This window comes from Lissotriton helveticus, chromosome 7, assembly GCF_964261635.1.
Source record: "Lissotriton helveticus chromosome 7, aLisHel1.1, whole genome shotgun sequence".
Lineage (NCBI taxonomy): Eukaryota > Metazoa > Chordata > Amphibia > Caudata > Salamandridae > Lissotriton > Lissotriton helveticus.
The window spans coordinates 1603856942-1603876924 of NC_136068.1; positions in this window are offsets into that span (position 1 = coordinate 1603856942).

The window sequence follows — 19983 nt, forward strand, 5'->3', positions numbered from 1 at the left end:
CGGAAAAAGTGGCCGAAAAATCAAAGCACCTTTACAACCCTTTCCTGTCGTCACCACCCCGTTCGAACGAGTGGGAATAGACATTGTGGGGCCCCTCGACCCCCGAACAGCCCAGGGACACCGGTTCATCCTGGTCCTAGTAGACCACGCCACCCGCTATCCCGAGGCCATCCCTCTTCGGACTGTGACGGCCCCCGTGGTGGGCCGAGCCCTGATGGGGATCTTCTCCCGGGTGGGGTTCCCCCGGGAGGTCGTCAGCGACAGGGGCACGAACTTTATCTCCAGATATATGAAGTCTCTCTGGCAACAATGCGGGGTCACCTACAAATTCACGACCCCCTATCACCCGCAAGGAAACGGACTGGTCGAGAGGTTCAACCGCACTCTCAAGGGAATGATTATGGGCCTAGAGGAACCCCTTCGACGCCAGTGGGACGTGCTACTTCCATGCCTCCTGTTTGCCTATCGGGAGGTCCCGCAGAAATCACTCGGCTTCAGCCCATTTGAACTCCTGTATGGGCACCCCGTCCGGGGCCCCCTCAGCCTAGTCAAGGAAGGTTGGGAGCAGCCTCCCCAGAAAACTCCCCCGGACATCTACAGGTATCTCCTGGCTCTTCGCAACCAGACCCGGCGGTTCCGAGAAACCGCCAAAGCCAATCTCGAGGCCAGTCAGGAGGACATGAAGAGATGGTACGATCAGCACGCATCCTCCATTGAGTTCGAACCGGGACAACGGGTCTGGGTGATGTCCCCGGTTGAACCCTGTGCACTCCAAGACAAATGGTCCGGACCCTTCAAGGTGATCGAACGCAAGGGGCCCGTCACCTATTTAATCGACATGGAGACTGCCCGGAACCCTCTACGGGTCCTCCATGCCAACAGGCTCAAACCCCATTTTGTGCGATCCGAACTCAGCCTCCTGATGGCTACCGATAACGGGACGGAAGAAGACTCCGAGCCCCTTCCGGACTTACTGAGAACCCTCGAGCGGGACGGCTCAGTGGAAGGGGTCCAGCTCTCCGAGGCCCTGTCCCCGGAGCAACGCCAAGACTGTCAAGCCCTCCTGAGGCGGTTCGCCTCCCTGTTCTCCCTCACACCCGGAGTCACCCCCTGGTGCCTTCACGATGTGGACACCGGGGACAGCCCTCCTATTCGACACCGGGCGTACCGCGTACCAGACCGGGTGCGCGCCTGCATCCAGACCGAGGTGTCCAAAATGCTGGCCCTAGGAGTGATCGAGTCCTCCGACAGCCCCTGGGCAAGCCCAGTCGTCCTGGTCCCCAAGGCGGCCGCCCCGGGCGTTGCCCCTGAGCTCCGGTTCTGCGTGGACTATCGGGGGCTGAATGCAGTTACCAGGACCGACGCTCACCCCATCCCCCGGGCAGATGAGCTAATTGACCAGATGGGGGCCGCCCGCTACCTGAGCATCTTCGACCTAACGGCGGGCTACTGGCAGATCGCCCTCACCCCTAGGGCCCAAGAACGTTCCGCCTTCTCTACCCCGGACGGGCACTACCACTTTAAAGTAATGCCCTTCGGCATGAAAAACGCTCCGGCAACGTTCCAACGGCTGGTGAACCAGGTACTGGCGGGCCTTGAAGACTTCAGCGCCGCCTACCTGGACGACATTGCTGTGTACAGCCATCATTGGACCGACCACCTCCGCCACCTGCGGGAGGTTCTACACGCCCTCCAGCAAGCCGGGCTCACCATCAAGGCCAGCAAGTGCCAGGTTGGCCAAGGGTCCGTGACCTACCTGGGACACCAAGTGGGAAGCGGGCTGGTGGCCCCCCTCCAGCTCAAGATTGCTGCCATCCAGGCCTGGCAACCCCCTACGACCCAAACGGAGGTCCGGGCCTTCCTGGGGCTCACCGGATACTACCGGCGGTTCGTGAAGGACTATGGCAGCATCGTGGGGCCCCTCACAGAGCTCACCTCCAAGAAGAGCCCCAAAACAGTCAACTGGACCCCGGACTGCCAAGCGGCCTTCGAGAAATTGAAGACCGCCATGTGCACGGCCCCCGTGCTCCAGGCTCCCGACTACAGCCGGGAATTCATTGTGCAGACGGACGCCTCCGATCATGGCGTGGGGGCCGTCCTCTCCCAACTCAACACCGAAGGGGTCGACCAACCAGTGGCCTTCATCAGCAGACGCCTACTGCCCCGAGAACAGCGCTGGAGCACCATTGAGAGGGAGGCCTTCGCCGTAGTCTGGGCCCTCAAGAAGCTCCGGCCTTACCTCTTCGGCACCCACTTCCGGGTGCAAACAGACCACCGACCCCTGCAATGGCTGATGCAAATGCGGGGGGAGAACCCGAAGCTGTTGCGCTGGTCCATCTCCCTACAGGGGATGGACTTCACGGTGGAACATCGTCCAGGCCAGGACCACGCCAACGCAGACGGCCTGTCACGCTTTGTCCGCCTCAGCGAGGAGAGTCCCCAGGAAGATGGCTGACTCTCCCCGCCTTCAGCTGGGGGGGACGCATGTTGGACAGGCCGCATGGTCGGGCTGTCCCCCCTCCCCGCAACGGGGCCCGGACCCTGGCTCTCCCTGAATCCCCAACCAGAGTCCCCGGCGACCACCCGAAGTAACATGCAATCCCTCCACCACAAGACACCAGCTCCGGACCCAGCTGGCCCGGGTCACCATCCGCACCCCGGCCTCGGCCCAGCCGCCATTTTGGGGTACCACAGCACGAGGCCGCGTGGCCTCAACTCGACCCTAACCCTGGGCCCGGCCGGCCCCGACATCGAGGCACCAACCTCCTCCCAGGAGGCAGAGTGACCACTTGGCGAGTCAATGGGAGAAGGAATCGTCAACGGCTCTCCTCCGCCAGGTGTCGATCACCCCAGGCCGCCCTGGGCGCTGGCTCCACCCCCCTGCTGGGTGTCTGGACTCCCTCATCCCGGCCCTCCCGGACCCCAGGCGCGAGGGTCCGGACATCAAAAGGGGACCAGACCTATAACTGGGGCAGGGCCAGACCAGGAAGGCAGTTGTATCCTGGAGTCGAGAGACCCGAGAAGAACTCATCCGTGACTGGCCCGCTGGCGCTGCCGCGGCCCTCTGCCTCGTGAAACCATCGTCCTGGCCTGCTGGCGCTGCCGCGGCCCTCTGCCTCGTGAAACCATCGTCTTGGCCTGCTGGCGCTGCCGCGGCCCTCTGCCTCGTGAAACCATCGCCTTGGCCTGCTGGCGCTGCCGCGGCCCTCTGCCTCGTGAAACCATCGTCTTGGCCTGCTGGCGCTGCCGCGGCCCTCTGCCTCGTGAAACCATCGCCTTGGCCTGCTGGCGCTGCCGCGGCCCGACCTGCCAACTCTCCAGCTCGAGGATTGTGAGCTCGCCTCTTACCACCTCCTGTACCGACCCGGTACCAAGACTGTCCCGCTACCCCCTTTCCCCTACAGAGACTAGAAGTGAGAGGACCCTCGGGTCCGAGATCTCCTGTATCGCCAATATCCTTGCCCTACAAACCTTATATAAAAGTATTGAACTCAACCTGGTGTGGTGGCTGTTTGTGGGGAGGGAGGTGACATATCTGTACAATCGCCGGAGACGGTCCTCATCGGGGACCTCTCCCTCAGTAGTCGGCCGACCCTCAGGGTCCCCGTCTAACACCACTACACACCAGCGCACCCAGCAGATGCCTCGCCGCCACTGGAGCAAGGTCACCGAGGACCAACTAACCACCACCCTCACCCAGAGCCCACCTGCAGACCCAGCCGACCCGACGCCGCAGCCCGCAGCCTCGGTAATGGATCGACGACTGCGCCAACACCCTTGCCCCGCTCAAGAAGCCCCCCAACACCCACACCAGCAAGAGAGCCAGCTGGTTCACCGAAGACCTCCAGGCCTCCCAGCGAACTTGCCGTAAACTGAAAAATACTGGATCCGTGGAACGAACACCGGCTACACAGCCCACAAGAACGCCACCCGCAGACACCACCACCTCATCACATCCGCCAAAAGGACCTCCTTCAAAGACCGCCAGGGCAACAAGGCACATAACAGCAAAGAGCTCTTCAGCATTGTGAAGGAACTCTCTAACCCCAGCTCCAGCACCAACAACATTCCACCGTCACAAGACCTCTGCGACTCGCTGGCCACCTTCTTCCATCACAAGATCACTGACATCCACAACAGCTTCGACGCCATCACCACCCCGGCAACCGCGGAGAACCCTGCTCCCACGAACACCAACCGCCTGCTCGCCTGGACTAACATCACCGACAACGACACCATCAAGATCATGAACACGGTCCACTCCGGATCCCCGGAAGACCCCTGCCCACACCACATCTTCAAAAAATCCAGCAGCACCATCGCACCCCATCTCTGGAAAACCATCAACATCTCCTTTGAGACAGCTACCTTCCTGGAGAGCTGGAAGCACGCAGAGATCAACGCCTTACTCAAGAAACCCAAGGCGGACCCCAAGGACCTCTAGAACTTCCGACCCATCTCCCTGCTCCCGTTCCCGGCGAAGGTAATGGAAAACAAGCATTTACAATGCAATGGTCTCGGCATTATTAAAGGTAGAGCTATTGGCATTGCTCATGACATTTTTTTTTTAAAATCATAAATAAATGGCATAGTCATTTACATTGTCAATAGCTTAATCGTTAAATAAATGGCATTGTCATTTACAATGCCAATAGCTTAATCGCTCGCAAATGCATGAACTATTGCATTTACACCCACACAGAGCAACACACACAAAGCCACCCACACACACACACAGAGCCACCCACACACACATACAGAGCCACAAACACACACATAGAGTCACACACACAAAGAGCCACACACACACAGAGCCACCCACACAGAGCCACCCACACAGAGCCACCCACCCAGAGCCCCACACAGAGCCCCACACAGAGCCCCACACAGAGCCCCACACAGAGCCCCACACAGATCCCCACCACACACACACAGAGCCCCCCCCCACACACACACACACCCAGAGCCACACACACACACCCAGAGCCACATACACACACAGGAGAGCAAGCACAGCGAGGGTGCAGGAAAGCAAGCACAGCTAGGGGGAAGGGAAGCAAGCAAAGCCAGGGGGCAGGGGAGCAAGCACAGCCAGGGGGCAGGGGAGCAAGCACAGCCAGGGGGCAGGGGAGCAAGCACAGCCAGGGGGCAGGGGAGCAAGCACAGCCAGGGGGCAGGGAAGCAAGCACAGCGAGGGGGCAGGGGAGGCAGGGGAGCAAGCACAGCCAGGGGGCAGGGGAGCAAGCACAGCCAGGGGGCAGGGGAGCAAGCACAGTGAGGGGCAGGGTAGCAAGCACAGCGAGGGGGCAGGAGAGCAAGCACAGCCAGGGGGCAGGAGAGCAAGCACAGCCAGGGGGCAGGAGAGCAAGCACAGCCAGGGGGCAGGAGAGCAAGCACAGCCAGGGGGCAGGGAAGCAAGCACAGCCAAGGGGGCAGGGGAACCAGGGGGCAGGGGAGCAAGCACAGCCAGGGGGCAGGGGAGCAAGCACAGCCAGGGGGCATGGGAGCAAGCACAGTGAGGGGCAGGGTAGCAAGCACAGCGAGGGGGCAGGAGAGCAAGCACAGCCAGGGGGCAGGAGAGCAAGCACAGCCAGGGGGCAGGAGAGCAAGCACAGCCAGGGGGCAGGGAAGCAAGCACAGCCAGGGGGCAGGGAAGCAAGCACAGCCAGGGGGCAGGGAAGCAAGCACAGCCAGGGGGCAGGGAAGCAAGCACAGCCAAGGGGGCAGGGGAACCAGGGGGCAGGGGAGCAAGCACAGCCAGGGGGCAGGGGAGCAAGCACAGCCAGGGGGCAGGGGAAGCAAGCACAGCGAGGGGGCAGGGGAAGCAAGCACAGCCAGGGGGCAGGGGAAGCAAGCACAGCCAGGGGGCAGGGAAGCAAGCACAGCCAGGGGGCAGGGAAGCAAGCACAGCCAGGGGGCAGGGAAGCAAGCACAGCCAGGGGGCAGGGAAGCAAGCACAGCCAAGGGGGCAGGGGAACCAGGGGGCAGGGGAGCAAGCACAGCCAGGGGGCAGGGGAGCAAGCACAGCCAGGGGGCAGGGGAAGCAAGCACAGCGAGGGGGCAGGGGAAGCAAGCACAGCCAGGGGGCAGGGGAAGCAAGCACAGCCAGGGGGCAGGGAAGCAAGCACAGCCAGGGGGCAGGGAAGCAAGCACAGTCAGGGGGCAGGGAAGCAAGCATAGCCAGGGGGCAGGGAAGCAAGCACAGCCAGGGGGCAGGGGAGCAAGCACAGCCAGGGGGCAGGGGAGCAAGCACAGCCAGGGGGCAGGGGAGCAAGCACAGCCAGGGGGCAGGGAAGCAAGCACAGCGAGGGGGCAGGGGAACCAGGGGGCAGGGGAGCAAGCACAGCCAGGGGGCAGGGGAGCAAGCACAGCCAGGGGGCAGGGGAGCAAGCACAGTGAGAGGCAGGGTAGCAAGCACAGCGAGGGGGCAGGAGAGCAAGCACAGCCAGGGGGCAGGAGAGCAAGCACAGCCAGGGGGCAGGAGAGCAAGCACAGCCAGGGGGCAGGGAAGCAAGCACAGCCAGGGGGCAGGGAAGCAAGCACAGCCAGGGGGCAGGGAAGCAAGCACAGCCAGGGGGCAGGGAAGCAAGCACAAGCAAGGGGGCAGGGGAACCAGGGGGCAGGGGAGCAAGCACAGCCAGGGGGTAGGGGAGCAAGCACAGCCAGGGGGCAGGGGAAGCAAGCACAGCGAGGGGGCAGGGGAAGCAAGCACAGCCAGGGGGCAGGGGAAGCAAGCACAGCCAGGGGGCAGGGAAGCAAGCACAGCCAGGGGGCAGGGTAGCAAGCACAGTCAGGGGGCAGGGAAGCAAGCATAGCCAGGGGGCAGGAAAGCAAGCATGGCCAGGGGACAGGGAAGCAAGCACAGCCAGGGGGCAGGGAAGCAAGCACAGCCAGGGGGCAGGGGAACCAGGGGGCAGGGGAGCAAGCACAGCCAGGGGGCAGGGGAGCAAGCACAGCGAGGGGGAAGGGGAAGCAAGCACAGCCAGGGGGAAGGGAAGCAAGCACAGCCAGGGGGCAGAGGACGCAAGCACAGAGAGGGGGCAGGGAAACCAGGGGGCAGGGGAGCAAGCACAGCCAGGGGGCAGGGGATCAAGCACAGGCAAGGGGCAAGGAAGCAAGCACAGCCAGGGGTCAGGGAAGCAAGCACAGCCAGGGGTCAGCAGATGCCTCGCCGCCACTGGAGCAAGGTCACCGAGGACCAACTAACCACCACCCTCACCCAGAGCCCACCTGCAGACCCAGCCGACCCGACGCCGCAGCCCGCAGCCTCGGTAATGGATCGACGACTGCGCCAACACCCTTGCCCCGCTCAAGAAGCCCCCCAACACCCACACCAGCAAGAGAGCCAGCTGGTTCACCGAAGACCTCCAGGCCTCCCAGCGAACTTGCCGTAAACTGAAAAATACTGGATCCGTGGAACGAACACCGGCTACACAGCCCACAAGAACGCCACCCGCAGACACCACCACCTCATCACATCCGCCAAAAGGACCTCCTTCAAAGACCGCCTAGGCAACAAGGCACACAACAGCAAAGAGCTCTTCAGCATTGTGAAGGAACTCTCTAACCCCAGCTCCAGCACCAACAACATTCCACCGTCACAAGACCTCTGCGACTCGCTGGCCACCTTCTTCCATCACAAGATCACTGACATCCACAACAGCTTCGACGCCATCACCACCCCGGCAACCGCGGAGAACCCTGCTCCCACGAACACCAACCGCCTGCTCGCCTGGACTAACATCACCGACAACGACACCATCAAGATCATGAACACGGTCCACTCCGGATCCCCGGAAGACCCCTGCCCACACCACATCTTCAAAAAATCCAGCAGCACCATCGCACCCCATCTCTGGAAAACCATCAACATCTCCTTTGAGACAGCTACCTTCCTGGAGAGCTGGAAGCACGCAGAGATCAACGCCTTACTCAAGAAACCCAAGGCGGACCCCAAGGACCTCTAGAACTTCCGACCCATCTCCCTGCTCCCGTTCCCGGCGAAGGTAATGGAAAACAAGCATTTACAATGCAATGGTCTCGGCATTATTAAAGGTAGAGCTATTGGCATTGCTCATGACATTTTTTTTTTTAAATCATAAATAAATGGCATAGTCATTTACATTGTCAATAGCTTAATCATTAAATAAATGGCATTGTCATTTACAATGCCAATAGCTTAATCGCTCGCAAATGCATGAACTATTGCATTTACACCCACACAGAGCAACACACACAAAGCCACCCACACACACACACAGAGCCACCCACACACACATACAGAGCCACAAACACACACATAGAGTCACACACACAAAGAGCCACACACACACAGAGCCACCCACACAGAGCCACCCACACAGAGCCACCCACCCAGAGCCCCACACAGAGCCCCACACAAAGCCCCACACAGAGCCCCACACAGAGCCCCACACAGATCCCCTCCACACACACACAGAGCCCCCCCCCACACACACACACACCCAGAGCCACACACACACACCCAGAGCCACATACACACACAGGAGAGCAAGCACAGCGAGGGTGCAGGAAAGCAAGCACAGCTAGGGGGAAGGGAAGCAAGCAAAGCCAGGGGGCAGGGGAGCAAGCACAGCCAGGAGCAGGGGAGCAAGCACAGCCAGGGGGCAGGGGAGCAAGCACAGCCAGGGGGCAGGGGAGCAAGCACAGCCAGGGGGCAGGGAAGCAAGCACAGCGAGGGGGCAGGGGAGGCAGGGGAGCAAGCACAGCCAGGGGGCAGGGGAGCAAGCACAGCCAGGGGGCAGGGGAGCAAGCACAGCCAGGGGGCAGGGGAGCAAGCACAGTGAGGGGCAGGGTAGCAAGCACAGCGAGGGGGCAGGAGAGCAAGCACAGCCAGGGGGCAGGAGAGCAAGCACAGCCAGGGGGCAGGAGAGCAAGCACAGCCAGGGGGCAGGAGAGCAAGCACAGCCAGGGGGCAGGGAAGCAAGCACAGCCAAGGGGGCAGGGGAACCAGGGGGCAGGGGAGCAAGCACAGCCAGGGGGCAGGGGAGCAAGCACAGCCAGGGGGCATGGGAGCAAGCACAGTGAGGGGCAGGGTAGCAAGCACAGCGAGGGGGCAGGAGAGCAAGCACAGCCAGGGGGCAGGAGAGCAAGCACAGCCAGGGGGCAGGAGAGCAAGCACAGCCAGGGGGCAGGGAAGCAAGCACAGCCAGGGGGCAGGGAAGCAAGCACAGCCAGGGGGCAGGGAAGCAAGGACAGCCAGGGGGCAGGGAAGCAAGCACAGCCAAGGGGGCAGGGGAACCAGGGGGCAGGGGAGCAAGCACAGCCAGGGGGCAGGGGAGCAAGCACAGCCAGGGGGCAGGGGAAGCAAGCACAGCGAGGGGGCAGGGGAAGCAAGCACAGCCAGGGGGCAGGGGAAGCAAGCACAGCCAGGGGGCAGGGAAGCAAGCACAGCCAGGGGGCAGGGAAGCAAGCACAGCCAGGGGGCAGGGAAGCAAGCACAGCCAGGGGGCAGGGAAGCAAGCACAGCCAAGGGGGCAGGGGAACCAGGGGGCAGGGGAGCAAGCACAGCCAGGGGGCAGGGGAGCAAGCACAGCCAGGGGGCAGGGGAAGCAAGCACAGCGAGGGGGCAGGGGAAGCAAGCACAGCCAGGGGGCAGGGGAAGCAAGCACAGCCAGGGGGCAGGGAAGCAAGCACAGCCAGGGGGCAGGGAAGCAAGCACAGTCAGGGGGCAGGGAAGCAAGCATAGCCAGGGGGCAGGGAAGCAAGCACAGCCAGGGGGCAGGGGAGCAAGCACAGCCAGGGGGCAGGGGAGCAAGCACAGCCAGGGGGCAGGGGAGCAAGCACAGCCAGGGGGCAGGGAAGCAAGCACAGCGAGGGGGCAGGGGAACCAGGGGGCAGGGGAGCAAGCACAGCCAGGGGGCAGGGGAGCAAGCACAGCCAGGGGGCAGGGGAGCAAGCACAGTGAGAGGCAGGGTAGCAAGCACAGCGAGGGGGCAGGAGAGCATGCACAGCCAGGGGGCAGGAGAGCAAGCACAGCCAGGGGGCAGGAGAGCAAGCACAGCCAGGGGGCAGGGAAGCAAGCACAGCCAGGGGGCAGGGAAGCAAGCACAGCCAGGGGGCAGGGAAGCAAGCACAAGCAAGGGGGCAGGGGAACCAGGGGGCAGGGGAGCAAGCACAGCCAGGGGGTAGGGGAGCAAGCACAGCCAGGGGGCAGGGGAAGCAAGCACAGCGAGGGGGCAGGGGAAGCAAGCACAGCCAGGGGGCAGGGGAAGCAAGCACAGCCAGGGGGCAGGGAAGCAAGCACAGCCAGGGGGCAGGGTAGCAAGCACAGTCAGGGGGCAGGGAAGCAAGCATAGCCAGGGGGCAGGAAAGCAAGCATGGCCAGGGGACAGGGAAGCAAGCACAGCCAGGGGGCAGGGAAGCAAGCACAGCCAGGGGGCAGGGGAACCAGGGGGCAGGGGAGCAAGCACAGCCAGGGGGCAGGGGAGCAAGCACAGCGAGGGGGAAGGGGAAGCAAGCACAGCCAGGGGGAAGGGAAGCAAGCACAGCCAGGGGGCAGAGGACGCAAGCACAGAGAGGGGGCAGGGAAACCAGGGGGCAGGGGATCAAGCACAGCCAGGGGGCAGGGGATCAAGCACAGGCAAGGGGCAAGGAAGCAAGCACAGCCAGGGGTCAGGGAAGCAAGCACAGCCAGGGGTCAGGGAAGCAAGCACATCCAGGGGGCAGGGAAGCAAGCACAGCCAGGGGGCAGGGAAGCAAGCACAGCCAGGGGGCAGGGAAGCAAGCACAGCCAGGGGGCAGGGGAACCAGTGGGCAGGGGAGCAAGCACAGACAGGGGGCAGGGGAGCAAGCACAGCGAGGGGGCAGGGGAAGTAAGCACAGCGAGGGGGAAGGGGAAGCAAGCACAGCCAGGGGGCAGGGGAGCAAGCACAGCCAGGGGGCAGGGGAGCAAGCACAGCCAGGGGGCAGGGGAGCAAGCACAGCCAGGGGGCAGGGGAGCAAGCACAGTCAGGGGGCAGGGAAGCAAGCACAGCGAGGGGGCAGGGGAACCAGGGGGCAGGGGAGCAAGCACAGCCAGGGGGCAGGGGAGCAAGCACAGCCAGGGGGCAGGGGAGCAAGCACAGTGAGGGGGCAGGGTAGCAAGCACAGCGAGGGGGCAGGAGAGCAAGCACAGCCAGGGGGCAGGAAAGCAAGCACAGCCAGGGGGCAGGGAAGCAAGCACAGCCAGGGGGCAGGGAAGCAAGCACAGCCAGGGGGCAGGGAAGCAAGCACAGCCAGGGGGCAGGGGAACCAGGGGGCAGGGGAGCAAGCACAGCCAGGGGGCAGGGGACCAAGCACAGCCAGGGGTCAGGGGAAGCAAGCACAGCCAGGGGTCAGGGGAAGCAAGCACAGCCAGGGGGCAGGGAAGCAAGCACAGCCAGGGGGCAGGGAAGCAAGCACAGCCAGGGGGCAGGGAAGCAAGCACAGCCAGGGGGCAGGGAAGCAAGCAAAGCCAGGGGGCAGGGAAGCAAACACAGCCAGGGGGCAGGGAAGCAAGCACAGCCAGGGGGCAGGGGAACCAGGGGGCAGGGGAGCAAGCACAGTCAGGGGGCAGGAGAGCAAGCACAGCCAGGGGGCAGGGGAGCAAGCACAGCGAGGGGGAAGGGGAAGCAAGCACAGCCAGGGGAAAGGGAAGCAAGCACAGCCAGGGGGCAGAGGAAGCAAGCACAGCCAGGGGGCAGGGAAGCAAGCACAGCCAGGGGGCAGGGAAGCAAGCACAGCCAGGGGGCAGGGAAGCAAGCACAGCCAGGGGCAGGGGAGCAAGCACAGGCAGGGGGCAAGGAAGCAAGCACAGCCAGGGGGCAGGGAAGCAAGCACAGCCAGGGGGCAGGGAAGCAAGGACAGCCAGGGGGCAGGGAAGCAAGCACAGCCAGGGGGCAGGGAAGCAAGCGCAGCCAGGGGGCAGGGAAGCAAGCACAGCCAGGTCGCAGGGGAACCAGGGGGCAGGGGAGCAAGCACAGCCAGGGGGCAGGGGAGCAAGCACAGCCAGGGGGCAGGGGAGCAAGCACAGCGAGGGGGAAGGGGAAGCAAGCACAGCCAGGGAGAAGGGAAGCAAGCACAGCCAGGGGGCAGAGGAAGCAAGCACAGCCAGGGGGCAGGGAAGCAAGCACAGCGAGGGGGCAGGGGAACCAGGGGGCAGGGGAGCAAGCACAGCCAGGGGGCAGGGGATCAAGCACAGGCAGGTGGCAAGGAAGCAAGCACAGCCAGGGGTCAGGGAAGCAAGCACAGCCAGGGGGCAGGGAAGCAAGCACAGCCAGGGGGCAGGGAAGCAAGCACAGCCAGGGGGCAGGGAAGCAAGCATAGCCAGGGGGCAGGGAAGCAAGCACAGCGAGGGGGCAGGGGAGCAAGCACAGCCAGGGGGCAGGGGAGCAAGCACAGCGAGGGGGCAGGGGAAGTAAGCACAGCGAGGGGGAAGGGGAAGCAAGCACAGCCAGGGGAGCAAGCACAGCCAGGGGGCAGGGGAGCAAGCAGAGCCAGGGGGCAGGGGAGCAAGCACAGCCAGGGGGCAGGGGAGCAAGCACAGCGAGGGGGCAGGGGAACCAGGGGGCAGGGGAGCAAGCACAGCCAGGGGGCAGGGGAGCAAGCACAGCCAGGGGGCAGGGGAGCAAGCACAGTGAGGGGGCAGGGTAGCAAGCACAGCGAGGGGGCAGGAGAGCAAGCACAGCCAGGGGGCAGCAGAGCAAGCACAGCCAGGGGGCAGGGAAGCAAGCACAGCCAGGGGGCAGGGAAGCAAGCACAGCCAGGGGGCAGGGAAGCAAGCACAGCGAGGGGGCAGGGGAACCAGGGGGCAGGGGAGCAAGCACAGCCAGGGGGCAGGGGAGCAAGCACAGCCAGGGGACAGGGGAGCAAGCACAGCGAGGGGGCAGGGAAGCAAGCACAGCCAGGGGGCAGGAAAGCAAGCACAGCCAGGGGGCAGGGAAGCAAGCACAGCCAGGGGGCAGGGAAGCAAGCACAGCCAGGGGGCAGGGAAGCAAGCACAGCCAGGGGGCAGGGAAGCAAGCACAGCCAGGGGGCAGGGAAGCAAGCACAGCCAGGGGGCAGGGAAGCAAGCACAGCCAGGGGGCAGGGGAACCAGGGGGCAGGGGAGCAAGCACAGCCAGGGGGCAGGGGACCAAGCACAGCCAGGGGGCAGGGGAAGCAAGCACAGCGAGGGGGCAGGGGAAGCAAGCACAGCCAGGGGAAGCAAGCACAGTCAGGGGGCAGGGAAGCAAGTACAGCCAGGGGGCAGGGAAGCAAGCACAGCCAGGGGGCTGGGAAGCAAGCACAGTCAGGGGGCAGGGAAGCAAGCACAGCCAGGGGGCAGGGAAGCAAGCACAGCCAGGGGGCAGGGGAACCAGGGGCCAGGGGAGCAAGCACAGTCAGGGGGCAGGGGAGCAAGCACAGCCAGGGGGAAGGGGAAGCAAGCACAGCCAGGGGGAAGGGAGGCAAGCACAGCCAGGGGGCAGAGGAAGTAAGCACAGCCAGGGGGCAGGGAAGCAAGCACAGCCAGGGGGCAGGGGAGCAAGCACAGCCAGGGGGCAGGGGATCAAGCACAGGCAGGGGGCAAGGAAGCAAGCACAGCCAGGGGTCAGGGAAGCAAGCACAGCCAGGGGGCAGGGAAGCAAACACAGCCAGGGGGCAGGGGAACCAGGGGGCAGGGGAGCAAGCACAGCCAGGGGCAGGGGAGCAAGCACAGCGAGGGGGCAGGGGAAGTAAGCACAGCGAGGGGGAAGGGGAAGCAAGCACAGCCAGGGGGAAGGGGAAGCAAGCACAGCCAGGGCAAAGGGGAGCAAGCACAGCCAGGGGGCAGAGGAAGCAAGCACAGCCAGGGGGCAGAGGAAGCAAGCAAGCCAGGGGGCAGGGAAGCAAGCACAGCCAGGGGGCAGGGAAGCAAGCACAGCCAGGGGGCAGGGAAGCAAGCACAGCCAGGGGGCAGGGAAGCAAGCACAGCCAGGGGCAGGGGAGCAAGCACAGGCAGGGGGCAAGGAAGCAAGCACAGCCAGGGGGCAGGGAAGCAAGCACAGCCAGGGGGCAGGGAAGCAAGGACAGCCAGGGGCAGGGAAGCAAGCACAGCCAGGGGGCAGGGAAGCAAGCACAGCCAGGGCGCAGGGGAACCACGGGGCAGGGGAGCAAGCACAGCCAGGGGGCAGGGGAGCAAGCACAGCCAGGGGGCAGGGGAGCAAGCACAGCGAGGGGGAAGGGGAAGCAAGCACAGCCAGGGAGAAGGGAAGCAAGCACAGCCAGGGGGCAGTGGAAGCAAGCACACAGGGGGCAGTGAAGCAAGCGCAGCGAGGGGGCAGGGGAACCAGGGGGCAGGGGAGCAAGCACAGCCAGGGGGCAGGGGATCAAGCACAGGCAGGGGGCAAGGAAGCAAGCACAGCCAGGGGTCAGGGAAGCAAGCACAGCCAGGGGGCAGGGAAGCAAGCACAGCCAGGGGGCAGGGAAGCAAGCACAGCCAGGGGGCAGGGAAGCAAGCATAGCCAGGGGGCAGGGAAGCAAGCACAGCGAGGGGGCAGGGGAGCAAGCACAGCCAGGGGGCAGGGGAGCAAGCACAGCGAGGGGGCAGGGGAAGTAAGCACAGCGAGGGGGAAGGGGAAGCAAGCACAGCCAGGGGGCAGGGGAGCAAGCACAGCCAGGGGGCAGGGGAGCAAGCACAGCCAGGGGGCAGGGGAGCAAGCACAGCCAGGGGGCAGGGGAGCAAGCACAGTCAGGGGGCAGGGAAGCAAGCACAGCGAGGGGGCAGGGGAACCAGGGGGCAGGGGAGCAAGCACAGCCAGGGGGCAGGGGAGCAAGCACAGCCAGGGGGCAGGGGAGCAAGCACAGTGAGGGGGCAGGGTAGCAAGCACAGCGAGGGGGCAGGAGAGCAAGCACAGCCAGGGGGCAGGAAAGCAAGCACAGCCAGGGGGCAGGGAAGCAAGCACAGCCAGGGGGCAGGGAAGCAAGCACAGCCAGGGGGCAGGGAAGCAAGCACAGCCAGGGGGCAGGGGAACCAGGGGGCAGGGGAGCAAGCACAGCCAGGGGGCAGGGGACCAAGCACAGCCAGGGGTCAGGGGAAGCAAGCACAGCCAGGGGTCAGGGGAAGCAAGCACAGCCAGGGGAAGCAAGCACAGCCAGGCGGCAGGGAAGCAAGCACAGCCAGGGGGCAGGGAAGCAAGCACAGCCAGGGGGCAGGGAAGCAAGCAAAGCCAGGGGGCAGGGAAGCAAACACAGCCAGGGGGCAGGGAAGCAAGCACAGCCAGGGGGCAGGGGAACCAGGGGGCAGGGGAGCAAGCACAGTCAGGGGGCAGGAGAGCAAGCACAGCCAGGGGGCAGGGGAGCAAGCACAGCGAGGGGGAAGGGGAAGCAAGCACAGCCAGGGGAAAGGGAAGCAAGCACAGCCAGGGGGCAGAGGAAGCAAGCACAGCCAGGGGGCAGGGAAGCAAGCACAGCCAGGGGGCAGGGAAGCAAGCACAGCCAGGGGGCAGGGAAGCAAGCACAGCCAGGGGCAGGGGAGCAAGCACAGGCAGGGGGCAAGGAAGCAAGCACAGCCAGGGGGCAGGGAAGCAAGCACAGCCAGGGGGCAGGGAAGCAAGCGCAGCCAGGGGGCAGGGAAGCAAGCACAGCCAGGTCGCAGGGGAACCAGGGGGCAGGGGAGCAAGCACAGCCAGGGGGCAGGGGAGCAAGCACAGCCAGGGGGCAGGGGAGCAAGCACAGCGAGGGGGAAGGGGAAGCAAGCACAGCCAGGGAGAAGGGAAGCAAGCACAGCCAGGGGGCAGAGGAAGCAAGCACAGCCAGGGGGCAGGGAAGCAAGCACAGCGAGGGGGCAGGGGAACCAGGGGGCAGGGGAGCAAGCACAGCCAGGGGGCAGGGGATCAAGCACAGGCAGGTGGCAAGGAAGCAAGCACAGCCAGGGGTCAGGGAAGCAAGCACAGCCAGGGGGCAGGGAAGCAAGCACAGCCAGGGGGCAGGGAAGCAAGCACAGCCAGGGGGCAGGGAAGCAAGCATAGCCAGGGGGCAGGGAAGCAAGCACAGCGAGGGGGCAGGGGAGCAAGCACAGCCAGGGGGCAGGGGAGCAAGCACAGCGAGGGGGCAGGGGAAGTAAGCACAGCGAGGGGGAAGGGGAAGCAAGCACAGCCAGGGGAGCAAGCACAGCCAGGGGGCAGGGGAGCAAGCAGAGCCAGGGGGCAGGGGAGCAAGCACAGCCAGGGGGCAGGGGAGCAAGCACAGGGAGGGGGCAGGGGAACCAGGGGGCAGGGGAGCAAGCACAGCCAGGGGGCAGGGGAGCAAGCACAGCCAGGGGGCAGGGGAGCAAGCACAGTGAGGGGGCAGGGTAGCAAGCACAGCGAGGGGGCAGGAGAGCAAGCACAGCCAGGGGGCAGGAGAGCAAGCACAGCCAGGGGGCAGGGAAGCAAGCACAGCCAGGGGGCAGGGAAGCAAGCACAGCCAGGGGGCAGGGAAGCAAGCACAGCGAGGGGGCAGGGGAACCAGGGGGCAGGGGAGCAAGCACAGCCAGGGGGCAGGGGAGCAAGCACAGCCAGGGGACAGGGGAGCAAGCACAGTGAGGGGGCAGGGAAGCAAGCACAGCCAGGGGGCAGGAAAGCAAGCACAGCCAGGGGGCAGGGAAGCAAGCACAGCCAGGGGGCAGGGAAGCAAGCACAGCCAGGGGGCAGGGAAGCAAGCACAGCCAGGGGGCAGGGAAGCAAGCACAGCCAGGGGGCAGGGAAGCAAGCACAGCCAGGGGGCAGGGGAACCAGGGGGCAGGGGAGCAAGCACAGCCAGGGGGCAGGGGACCAAGCACAGCCAGGGGGCAGGGGAAGCAAGCACAGCGAGGGGGCAGGGGAAGCAAGCACAGCCAGGGGAAGCAAGCACAGTCAGGGGGCAGGGAAGCAAGTACAGCCAGGGGGCAGGGAAGCAAGCACAGCCAGGGGGCTGGGAAGCAAGCACAGTCAGGGGGCAGGGAAGCAAGCACAGCCAGGGGGCAGGGAAGCAAGCACAGCCAGGGGGCAGGGGAACCAGGGGCCAGGGGAGCAAGCACAGTCAGGGGGCAGGGGAGCAAGCACAGCCAGGGGGAAGGGGAAGCAAGCACAGCCAGGGGGAAGGGAGGCAAGCACAGCCAGGGGGCAGAGGAAGTAAGCACAGCCAGGGGGCAGGGAAGCAAGCACAGCCAGGGGGCAGGGGAACCAGGGGGCAGGGGAGCAAGCACAGCCAGGGGGCAGGGGATCAAGCACAGGCAGGGGGCAAGGAAGCAAGCACAGCCAGGGGTCAGGGAAGCAAGCACAGCCAGGGGGCAGGGAAGCAAACACAGCCAGGGGGCAGGGGAACCAGGGGGCAGTGGAGCAAGCACAGCCAGGGGCAGGGGAGCAAGCACAGCGAGGGGGCAGGGGAAGTAAGCACAGCGAGGGGGAAGGGGAAGCAAGCACAGCCAGGGGGAAGGGGAAGCAAGCACAGCCAGGGGAAAGGGGAGCAAGCACAGCCAGGGGGCAGAGGAAGCAAGCACAGCCAGGGGGCAGAGGAAGCAAGCAAGCCAGGGGGCAGGGAAGCAAGCACAGCCAGGGGGCAGGGAAGCAAGCACAGCCAGGGGGCAGGGAAGCAAGCACAGCCAGGGGCAGGGGAGCAAGCACAGGCAGGGGGCAAGGAAGCAAGCACAGCCAGGGGGCAGGGAAGCAAGCACAGCCAGGGGGCAGGGAAGCAAGGACAGCCAGGGGCAGGGAAGCAAGCACAGCCAGGGGGCAGGGAAGCAAGCACAGCCAGGGCGCAGGGGAACCAGGGGGCAGGGGAGCAAGCACAGCCAGGGGGCAGGGGAGCAAGCACAGCCAGGGGGCAGGGGAGCAAGCACAGCGAGGGGGAAGGGGAAGCAAGCACAGCCAGGGAGAAGGGAAGCAAGCACAGCCAGGGGGCAGTGGAAGCAAGCACACAGGGGGCAGTGAAGCAAGCGCAGCGAGGGGGCAGGGGAGCAAGCACAGCCAGGGGGCAGGGGATCAAGCACAGGCAGGGGGCAAGGAAGCAAGCACAGCCAGGGGTCAGGGAAGCAAGCACAGCCAGGGGGCAGGGAAGCAAGCACAGCCAGGGGGCAGGGAAGCAAGCACAGCCAGGGGGCAGGGAAGCAAGCATAGCCAGGGGGCAGGGAAGCAAGCACAGCGAGGGGGCAGGGGAGCAAGCACAGCCAGGGGGCAGGGGAGCAAGCACAGCGAGGGGGCAGGGGAAGTAAGCACAGCGAGGGGGAAGGGGAAGCAAGCACAGCCAGGGGGCAGGGGAGCAAGCACAGCCAGGGGGCAGGGGAGCAAGCACAGCCAGGGGGCAGGGGAGCAAGCACAGCCAGGGGGCAGGGAAGCAAGCACAGCGAGGGGGCAGGGGAACCAGGGGGCAGGGGAGCAAGCACAGCCAGGGGGCAGGGGAGCAAGCACAGCCAGGGGGCAGGGGAGCAAGCACAGTGAGGGGGCAGGGTAGCAAGCACAGCGAGGGGGCAGGAGAGCAAGCACAGCCAGGGGGCAGGGAAGCAAGCACAGCCAGGGGGCAGGGAAGCAAGCACAGCCAGGGGGCAGGGAAGCAAGCACAGCCAGGGGGCAGGGAAGCAAGCACAGCCAGGGGGCAGGGGAACCAGGGGGCAGGGGAGCAAGCACAGCCAGGGGGCAGGGGAGCAAGCACAGCCAGGGGGCAGGGGGAGCAAGCACAGTGAGGGGGCAGGGTAGCAAGCACAGCGAGGGGGCAGGAGAGCAAGCACAGCCAGGGGGCAGGGAAGCAAGCACAGCCAGGGGGCAGGGAAGCAAGCACAGCCAGGGAGCAGGGAAGCAAGCACAGCCAGGGGGCAGGGAAGCAAGCACAGCCAGGGGGCAGTGGAACCAGGGGGCAGGGGAGCAAGCACAGCCAGGGGGCAGGGGAGCAAGCACAGCGAGGGGGCAGGGGAAGTAAGCACAGCGAGGGGGAAGGGGAAGCAAGCACGGGCAGGGGAGCAAGCACAGCCAGGGGGCAGGGGAGCAAGCACAGCCAGGGGGCAGGGAAGCAAGCACAGCGAGGGGGCAGGGGAACCAGGGGGCAGGGGAGCAAGCACAGCCAGGGGGCAGGGGAGAAAGCACAGCCAGGGGGCAGGGGAGCAAGCACAGTGAGGGGGCAGGGTAGCAAGCACAGCGAGGGGGCAGGAGACCAAGCACAGCCAGGGGGCAGGAGAGCAAGCACAGCCAGGGGGCAGGGAAGCAAGCACAGCCAGGGGGGCAGGGAAGCAAGCACAGCCAGGGGGCAGGGAAGCAAGCACAGCCAGGGGGCAGGGAAGCAAGCACAGCCAGGGGGCAGGGAAGCAAGCACAGTCAGGGGGCAGGGGAACCAGGGGGCAGGGGAGCAAGCACAGCCAGGGGGCAGGGGAGTAAGCACAGCCAGGGGGCTGGGGAAGCAAGCACAGCGAGGGGGCAGGGGAAGCAAGCACAGCCAGGGGGCAGGGAAGCAAGCACAGCCAGGGGGCAGGGGAGCAAGCACAGCCAGGGGGCAGGGGAGCAAGCACAGCCAGGGGGCAGGGGAGCAAGCACAGCCAGGGGGCAGGGGAGCAAGCACAGCCAGGGGGCAGGGGAGCAAGCACAGCCAGGGGGCAGGGGAGCAAGCACAGCCAGGGGGCAGGGGAGCAAGCACAGTGAGGGGGTAGGGTAGCAAGCACAGCCAGGGGGCAGGAGAGCAAGCACAGCCAGGGGGCAGGAGAGCAAGCACAGCCAGGGGGCAGGGAAGCAAGCACAGCCAGGGGGCAGGGAAGCAAGCATAGCCAGGGGGCAGGGAAGCAAGCACAGCCGGGGGGCAGGGAAGCAGGCACAGCCAGGGGACAGGGAAGCATGCACAGCCAGGGGGCACGGAAGCAAGCACAGCCAGGGGGCATGGGAACCAGGGGGCAGGGGAGCAAGCACAGCCAGGGGGCAGGGGAGCAAGCACAGCCAGGGGGAAGGGGAGCAAGCACAGCGAGGGGGAAGGGGAAGCAAGCACAGCCAGGGGGAAGGGAAGCAAGCACAGCCAGGGGGCAGGGGAAGC